Raw genomic sequence first — 8,639 nt, 5'->3', positions numbered from 1 at the left:
GCCTTCCTTCCTTCCCCTTTTCATAACTCGTCACATCCCTCACCTCTTAAACTAACTCCTCATGTACCAGTCCGTCACACTCGCAACACTCAGCACCAGGCCGTAGCAGAACCCTCTTATGGCGCCGCTGTTCGCTAAATACCCGCCACTCTCACTTAAACACTCTCTACGGTGGACACACATTCACTTTCATTCACCTCACTGTATCGCGTTTAGTTTGGCTAGTGTCATTTTTCTCCATTATTGTTATTTTCGTTGTTTATTCTTTACTCCATTTTAGTTTGTTCTCTCTATTCCCTCTATTCACAGGGCGTTGTTGTTGTTGTTGTTTTCGTTTTGATCCTTGCCTTTTTTTTTTTTTACAACAAAGGAGACAGCTCAAGGGCACACAAAAAAAGGAAACAATAATAAAAAAAAGCCCGCTACTCGCTGCTCCCCCAAAAATCCAAAGAGGTGGCCGAAAGAGAGGTTAATTTCGGGTGGAGAGGTGTCCAGATACCCTCCTCTTGTGTATTTCTGTTTTCTCGTGGTCAGGTTTTTTGTTTTCAGTCTATGGTTTTGTTTTCATTGTCTTCGTTTCTCGTGGCATATAATTATAGTTCACCTTCTTTCTCGGGTTCTCTCTCGCTGTGTTTCAATGGTCTCGTCTTCTCTGTGTCAGTCCTGTTGGCGAAAGAAAAAACGGTGATGAATATTAATGTCAACACTTTTCTTCCTCTCCTCCTCTTCCTCCTCCTCCTCCTCTTGATGCTTTATTCTCCATCTCATTGTTCTCCTCCTCCTCCTCCTCCTCCTAATCCTCCTGACTCTCCATCTGATTATCCTCCTCATCCTTCTCCTCCTCCTGCTCTTTTTATCTCCTCCTTTACTTCCTGATCCTTCTCCTCATCTCCCCTCTCGTCTTTTTCTTTATCCTCCTCTTTGTTATTTCATTCACTTTCCTTCCACTAATCCTCTTTTGCTTTTCGATCCTCCTCCTCCTCCTACTCTTCCTCTTCTCTTCTCTTCTATCCTCTTCCTCTCCTCTCCTCTGTTTTGCTGTTTTGTTTTGTTATGTTTTTCTCTCTTCTGCTAATCCTCCTATTTTTCCTTTCTTTCCCCTTCCTTTCCTTTCGTTTCGTTTCCTTTCCTTTCCGCTCCTCTCCTCCTACTCCTTCTATTCCTTTCCTTTCATCTTTCCTGTTCTGCCCTGTTTTGTTGTGCTTTGTTCTGTTCTCTCCCCCTCCTCCTCTTCGTGCAGTCGTAAGGTGGCGGGGGTAACGTGAGATCAGACACTGGATAATCGTGTTTCGAGGAGCCAAAAGAGTGATTCGAGACAACTATAAATTCCCTTCACGACGTTAAGGGATTTTCTTCTCCGAGTCTGAGGCGCCAAACACGACCTTCCTTCCTTCACTCCTACGCTTAATCCTTTCATATGCTTTTTTTTTTTGCAATTTTACTTTTCGCTTCTTTTCGTCTTTTTTCACACTCCTTCCTTCTTTCTTTCTTCTTCTCCATCATTTTAAATTTATCAGTCATTTTTTTAATTTACGTTCCTCTTCCTCCTTCTTCATACTCCTTCTTTCTTTCTTTCTTCCTTCTTCTCTATCTTTTAAATTTATCAGTTACTTTCTTACTTAACATTCATCCTCCTTCTTCATATTCCTTCTTCCCTTCCTTTCTCCTTCTTCATCTGCAAAATTTATCTATGTTAACTCTTTTTTTTTGTGTGTAGGTGTAAGTTTGGGTTCCTCTGTTTCTGTATTAATCAAGAAACCTCTTATAATTCTTCTGTATGAGTTATCTAAGTTCATCGCTTCTGTTATTCTTCCTGTTCATCTCACAATCTTTTTCTTATTTCTTCTCTACATAACCTCAGCTCATCACAACACTTCCAAGGCCTTATTTGTATTCAAGAACGCCCCTGTTATTCTTCCCCTTGAGCTCCAAACTTATATTATTTCCTTCTTCTACACTCCCCTTCATTCTCTCATTTTTCTCCCTAACTTATCTCCCGTCTCTCAATCTCACATAACCTCGACTTCGTTATTCAAGGCCTCCAGTTATTTAAGACCTTCAAACTTTATCTTCGCTTTTATATTCCATTTCATCTTCTATTTCCTCCCTAACCTAACCTCTTTCTCTCATTCTAAACACATACTCGATATCGACTTCGTTATTCAAGACCTCTTCTGTTATGTTGACCCTGAGACCTTCAAACTTTATCTTCACTTTTGTATTCCCTTTCATCCTCTTCTATTTTTCTCCTTAACCTAACCTACCTTTACCCTCTCAATCTAAACACACCCTCGAATTCGTTATGTTCAAGACTTCTATTATATTTCCTCTTAAATCTTCAACCTTTATCTTCCCATCCGTATTCTTCTTCATCCTCTTCTATTTTTCTCGCTAACCTACTTTTACTCTCTCAATTTAAACACACCCTCTAATTCGTTATGTTCAAGACTTCTATTATATTTCCTCTTAAATCTTCAACCTTTATCTTCCCTTCAGTATTTTCTTCATCCTCTTCTATTTTTCTCCCTAACCTACCTTTCCTCTCTCAATCTAAACACATTCTCAACTTCAATATTCAAGATTTCTTCCGTTATATTTACCCTTGACCTTCAACCCTTATTTCCCCTTCTGTCTTTCCCTTCAATCCCTTTCTTTTCCCAGGTGACATGCCCTTATACCATCATGCTCACTTCTCTTAACATGTCACTCCTTAGCCTTCATATCCCTCTTCTGCGTTTCTTCCCTTCAGTCCCTTCAATCTCCTCTAAGACATGTCCTCGTCTCCTCATTCTTATCACCTTCCACCTGTCACTTTTCTATCCTCTTTTCTCCCTTCTATGACAAACTGAGCTCCATTACCGTTCATGTCTAGTGAGTTGTTATTTTAGCATAATACAGAACGGTGACTAAGGAATGCCTCATATATAAGCTTATTTGCCGCCATTTCCTTTTCTTTCTTTACATTCCTCCTCCCTCTTACAATGAGCTTCCCTCCAACTTTCTCTCTTCGTTAAAACAATGTAGAAAATAAAGAAAAAAAATGAAGCAAAAAAACAGGAATTAAAAGAATGAGTCGAGAAAAGTAAATTACGAAAGGCTACATGAAATATCAGAGAAAAAACGTAATTATGCGAACAGAAAAGACAGAATTAAGAGGAATGTGGTGAGAGAGACGAAAATTAAACTGGAAAGGTCAAAGGGAACGAATCTTGATAAAAAAAACTTGAGGGTGAGAACACGGGGAGCAAATTAATGCCAACAAGAAAAGGTGAAGCGCTGAACGAAAAAAAAAAAAAAAAAAAAAAAAGTGTCAATTATGGTGGTGGTGATGGTGGTGTGGTGGTGAAGGGGAAATGGTGGCGGTGGTGGTAGTGGTGATAGTGGTGGTGGTGATGGTGGTAGTGGTGAAGGAGAAATGGTGGCGGTGGTGGTAGTGTGATGGTGGTGATGGTGGTGGAGGTGATGGTGGTGATGGTGGTGGAGGTGATGGTGGTGAAGATGGAATGGTGGTGGTGGTGGTGGTGGTAGTGATGGTTGTGGTGAAGATGGAACCACAACCATCACCACTACCACCACCACCACCACCATTCCATCTTCACCACCATCACCTCCACCACCATCACCACCATCACACTACCACCACCACCACCACCATTCCATCTTCACCACCATCACCTCCACCACCACCACCACCATCACACTACCACCACCGCCACCATTTCCCCTTCACCACCACACCACCATCACCACCACCATAATTGACACGTTTTTATTTATTTATTTTTTTTTTTTTCGTTCAGCGCTTCACCTTTTCTTGTTGGCATTTATTTGCTCCCCGTGTTCTCATCCTCAAGTTTTATTTATCAAGATTCGTTCCCTTTGACCTTTCCAGTTTAATTTTCGTCTCTCTCACCACATTCCTCTTAATTCTGTCTTTTCTGTTCGCATAATTACGTTTTTTCTCTGATATTTCATGTAGCCTTTCGTAATTTATTTTTCTCGACTCATTCTTTTAATTCCTGTTTTTTTTTTTGCTACATTTTTTCTTTATTTTCTACATTGTTTTAACGAAGAGAGAAAGTTGGAGGGAAGCTCATTGTAAGAGGGAGGAGGAATGTAAAGAAAGAAAAGGAAATGGCGGCAAATAAGCTTATATATGAGGCATCCCTTAGTCACCGTTCCGTATTATGCTAAGATAACAACTCACTAGACATGAACGGTAATGGAACTCAGTAGAATGACGCGATTGAGACCTGATTTGGCTTCACTATAACAGAGACGACAACACACAAGAACATGAACGTGAAAGGCACTCAATAGAAGGATGCAATTGAGACATGACATTATTATAGAGGCATACCAAAAATAGTACCCAGGATAAAGACAACCCAGGGAGGAAAGTCAGACACAGACCTCGACACAAAGACCCTCCTGGCGTGTTGTCCCTCCCGTCCTTATCGATGCGTCTCTGTGTTGCTTCTAACCAGCGGCGTGAGGACTCGTGTTGACTTCGTGAGTTTTCTTTGACGGGTAACAAGTTTAATGAGTGTGGTCTTGTTATACCATTCCTCTTGTCCTCCTCCTCCTCCTCCTCCTCCTCCTCCTTCACTTTCGTTTCCTCCTTCTCGTTAACTACTTCCTCCTTCACTTCTTCCTCCTTCACTTCTTCGCTCCTTCATCCTTCACTCTTTCACTCCTTTCTCTGCCTTCCCTCCTTCACTCCTCCTCCTCCTCCTTCACTTTCGTTTCCTCCTTCTCGTTAACTACTTCCTCCTTCACTCTTTCACGCCTTTCTCTGCCTTCCCTCCTTCACTCCTCCTCCTCCTCCTCCTTCACTTTCGTTTCCTCCTTCTCGTTAACTACTTCCTCCTCCTTAACTCCTTCCTCCTTCATTTCTTCCTCCTTCTTCACTTCTTCGCTCCTTCCTCCTTCACTCTTTCACTCCTTTCTCTGCCTTCCCTCCTTCACTCCTCCCCCTCCTCCTCCTCCTTCACCTTCGTTTCCACCTTCTCGTTAACTACTTCCTCCTTCTTAACTCCTTCCTCCTTCACTTCTTTCTCCTTCTTCACTTCTTCGCTCCTTCCTCCTTCACTCTTTCACGCCTTTCTCTGCCTTCCCTCCTTCACTCCTCCTCCTCCTCCTCCTCCTCCTCCTTCACCTTCGTTTCCTCCTTCTCGTTAACTACTTCCTCCTTCTTAACTCCTTCCTCCTTCACTTCTTTCTCCTTCTTCACTTCTTCGCTCCATCCTCCTACACTCTTTCACGCCTTTCTCTGCCTTCCTCCTCCTCCTCCTCCTCCTCCTCCTCCTCCTTCACTTTCTCCTTCTCGTTAACTACTTCCTCCTTCACTCTTTCACTCCTTTCTCTGCCTTCCCTCCTTCACTCCTCCTCCTCCTCCTTCACTTTTCGTTTCCTTCTCGTTAACTCCTTCCTCCTTTACTCTTTCACCTTTCTCTGCCTTCCTCCTCACTTCCTCCTCCTCCTCCTCCTCCTTCACTTTCATTCCTCCTTCTCGTTAACTACTTCCTCCTCCTTAAGTCCTTCTTCCTTCACTTCTTTCTCCTTCTTCACTTCTTCGCTCCTTCCTCCTTCACTCTTTCACGCCTTTCTCTGCCTTCCCTCCTTCACTCCTCCCCCTCCTCCTCCTCCTTCACCTTCGTTTCCTCCTTCTCGTTAACTACTTCCTCCTCCTTAAGTCCTTCACTTCTTCCACTTCTTCACTTCTTCTTCGCTCGCTCCTCCTTGTCTCCTTCAGTCCTTCCTCGGCCTCTCTCCTTCACTCCTCCTCTTCCTCCTCCTCCTTCCTTTCACCTACAAATTTAACGAGATGCTTGATTCTGTAACGAGGAACTCCGTATTTCTTTATATTCCGGTAAGAAGATGACGGGTGAGAGCTAAAGAAGAAATGATACACAACAAGACTGAGGGTTTAAGAAAATGATACGATGCCGAACAAATACCCACGACAGGCCGCCCGTCCTTACAAAAACAATAGAGGGAGATACAGAAGACCTGTCAAATTGGGTTCCAGGGAGCTCAGTTTGTCATAGAAGGGAGAAAAGAGGATAGAAAAGTGACTGGTGGAAGGTGATAAGAATGAGGAGATAAGGACATGTCTTAGAGGAGATTGAAGGGACTGAAGGGAAGAAACGCAGAAGAGGGATATGAAGGCTAAGGAGTGACATGTTAAGAGAAGTGAGCATGATGGTATAAGGGCATGTCACCTGGGAAAAGAAAGGGATTGAAGGGAAAGACAGAAGGGGAGAGAGGTGTTGAAGGTCAAGGGTAAATATAACGGAAGAAATCTTGAATATTGAAGTTGAGAATGTGTTTAGATTGAGAGAGGAAAGGTAGGTTAGGGAGAAAAATAGAAGAGGATGAAGAAAATACTGAAGGGAAGATAAAGGTTGAAGATTTAAGAGGAAATATAATAGAAGTCTTGAACATAACGAATTAGAGGGTGTGTTTAAATTGAGAGAGTAAAAGTAGGTTAGCGAGAAAAATAGAAGAGGATGAAGAAGAATACGGAAGGGAAGATAAAGGTTGAAGATTTAAGAGGAAATATAATAGAAGTCTTGAACATAACGAATTCGAGGGTGTGTTTAGATTGAGAGGGTAAAGGAAGCAGAGATTAGCATTTTTAGAGGCCTCAGTATACGACTAGATCCCTTTCCTATACTCTTTATACAGCACACTATATTAAAATGAAGCAGCGATCGAACGTATTCCCGTAACACTTCAGCGCGGCTCCCAAATACGTTGGTGTCCTTGCAATGAGTTTAATTTTATATCAGAGGCACTTTGTCGCAAGGGGAAAATGATATGTTTGCCTGATAACACTTCCACCCGGGCCGCCGCGATCACACTCCCACTACACCGCCGGGGAGTCTGCATTTGGGAGTCGCGATAGAGGAAGCAGAGGCGGCAAACGGGGGCGAATTGCGAACTTTTGTGGAGAGCGCTTGTGTATAACCTCTGGCGCTGAAGCTATCGGGCGCCCGGCCAATCTAACGCGCCCAGAATTTTGTGTTGTAGGTGTTAAACTGACCCGCATATCTGGCAACAGTGCGCGAGGGGTAGTTTATGTTCTTCGGAGACTGTGTTGCTGGAAATGTCTGATATTGTTTTGTGTGATGACTTTCTCCATTCTTAAATCTCTTGTATGTTTTAAGCACATTCAGCTTTTCTATGATGATACTACGACTACTACTACTACTACTACTACTACTACTATTACTACCCTCCTCCTCCTCCTCCTCCTTACCCACAAACGACAATAAAAGAAATATTATAGTGATGAAATATTGCGGAGAAACTGAACAGCAAGGGAAACGTAAGGCGGATCAACTAAAAGAAATACAATACTACTACTACTACTACTACAAATACTACTACTACTACTACTACTACTACTACTACTACTACACTTTATATACACAAAATAAACATCTTTGCGAGGGTAAAATCAGCTCCTTTCAAATTACACACCAAAACATATATAAAAAAGCTCCTAGTTGGGGAAGGCAAACATCTATTATCCAGGTTCTACTGAGATATGTAAAAAATAGAAACTGCCGAGGTATACCCAAGTCTTAGAAGGGAGAGGAAAAAATGACCCTTGTTATTTGCTTTCTAGAGGCGGCCACTGAGCGTATGTATAGCCCAAGACTTGTGGTTCCCTACAATGAAAAGAGGAAGAAAAAAATCGACAAACATATTTCCCTTGTCCAGTCTTCTCACCCAACTTACATATCTTACTTTCCGCCACTTTCATTCCTCTCTCTTTTCACTCCTCTTCGTCGCTATAATGAACTTCCCTCCAATTTTCACTCATCGTTGTTTGAAAATAATAAAAGTAGAAAATAAAGAAAATGTTGAAAGAAAAAGGATTTGAATAAGGTGAAAAAAAAAAATAAAAAATCAAGAGCTAATGTGACAGAGATGAACACCGAGGCAACGCGTAGGTATAACATATGCCTTTAACTTTCCCTTTACTCAGTGTTCTCATTAAATGTTATAATTCTGTGTTAAAAGGTTACTAAGCGTTGGCGTACGTTAGCGGCGACAGTGGAAGAGAAATACAAGGAATAAAAATAATGGGAAAAGTCTAATAAATTGTTCATGATGATAAGCAGAAGTTCAAGGTCTACAGGGAAAGGTCACGCGTGTTAGTCTGAACAAACAAAGGTATTTGAGCACGAACTGTAATTACAGGCACGTCGATTTAATACCTCTAACTAAAAAGGTAATATTTAAACAAACTATACTGTCTCGAGGTTCAAAGAAGCAAGCTGGCGGAAGAGTTAAAGCAAAAACCTAATATCTATCTAAGCATACACATTCATTACAGCCACGTCGATTTAATACCTCAAAGTAAAAAGGTAATATTTAAACAAACTATACTGTCTCGAGGCTCAAAGAAGCAAGCTGGAGGAAAGAGGTCAAAGCGAAAACCTAATATCTATCTAAGCATACCCCATTCATTACAGCCACATCGATTTAATACCTCAAAGTAAAAAGGGTAATATTTAAACAAACTATACTGTCTCGAGGCTCAAAAAAGCAAGCTGGCGGAAGAGTTAAAAGCGAAAACCTAATATCTATCTAAGCATACACATTCATTAATACCACAAAGTAAA

The 8,639-nt window shown here is 41.6% G+C and overlaps 1 long non-coding RNA gene across 1 annotated transcript in view; it reads right to left on the bottom strand.

The window, feature by feature from the left end:
- Positions 1–423: 423 nt before the first annotated feature.
- The window catches only part of LOC126996933 (uncharacterized), a 152,894-nt gene continuing 144,678 nt past the window's right edge, over positions 424–8,639 (bottom strand). The window contains exon 4 of the long non-coding RNA XR_007751758.1: positions 424–663. This is a non-coding gene — a long non-coding RNA (uncharacterized LOC126996933). The remainder of the gene's footprint in view (positions 664–8,639) is intronic.

This window comes from Eriocheir sinensis, chromosome 11 (assembly GCF_024679095.1).
Source record: "Eriocheir sinensis breed Jianghai 21 chromosome 11, ASM2467909v1, whole genome shotgun sequence".
Classification (NCBI taxonomy): Eukaryota; Metazoa; Arthropoda; class Malacostraca; order Decapoda; family Varunidae; genus Eriocheir; species Eriocheir sinensis.
Note: the sequence above shows the minus strand (reverse complement) of the source record. Positions and strands in the feature narration are given on the sequence as shown.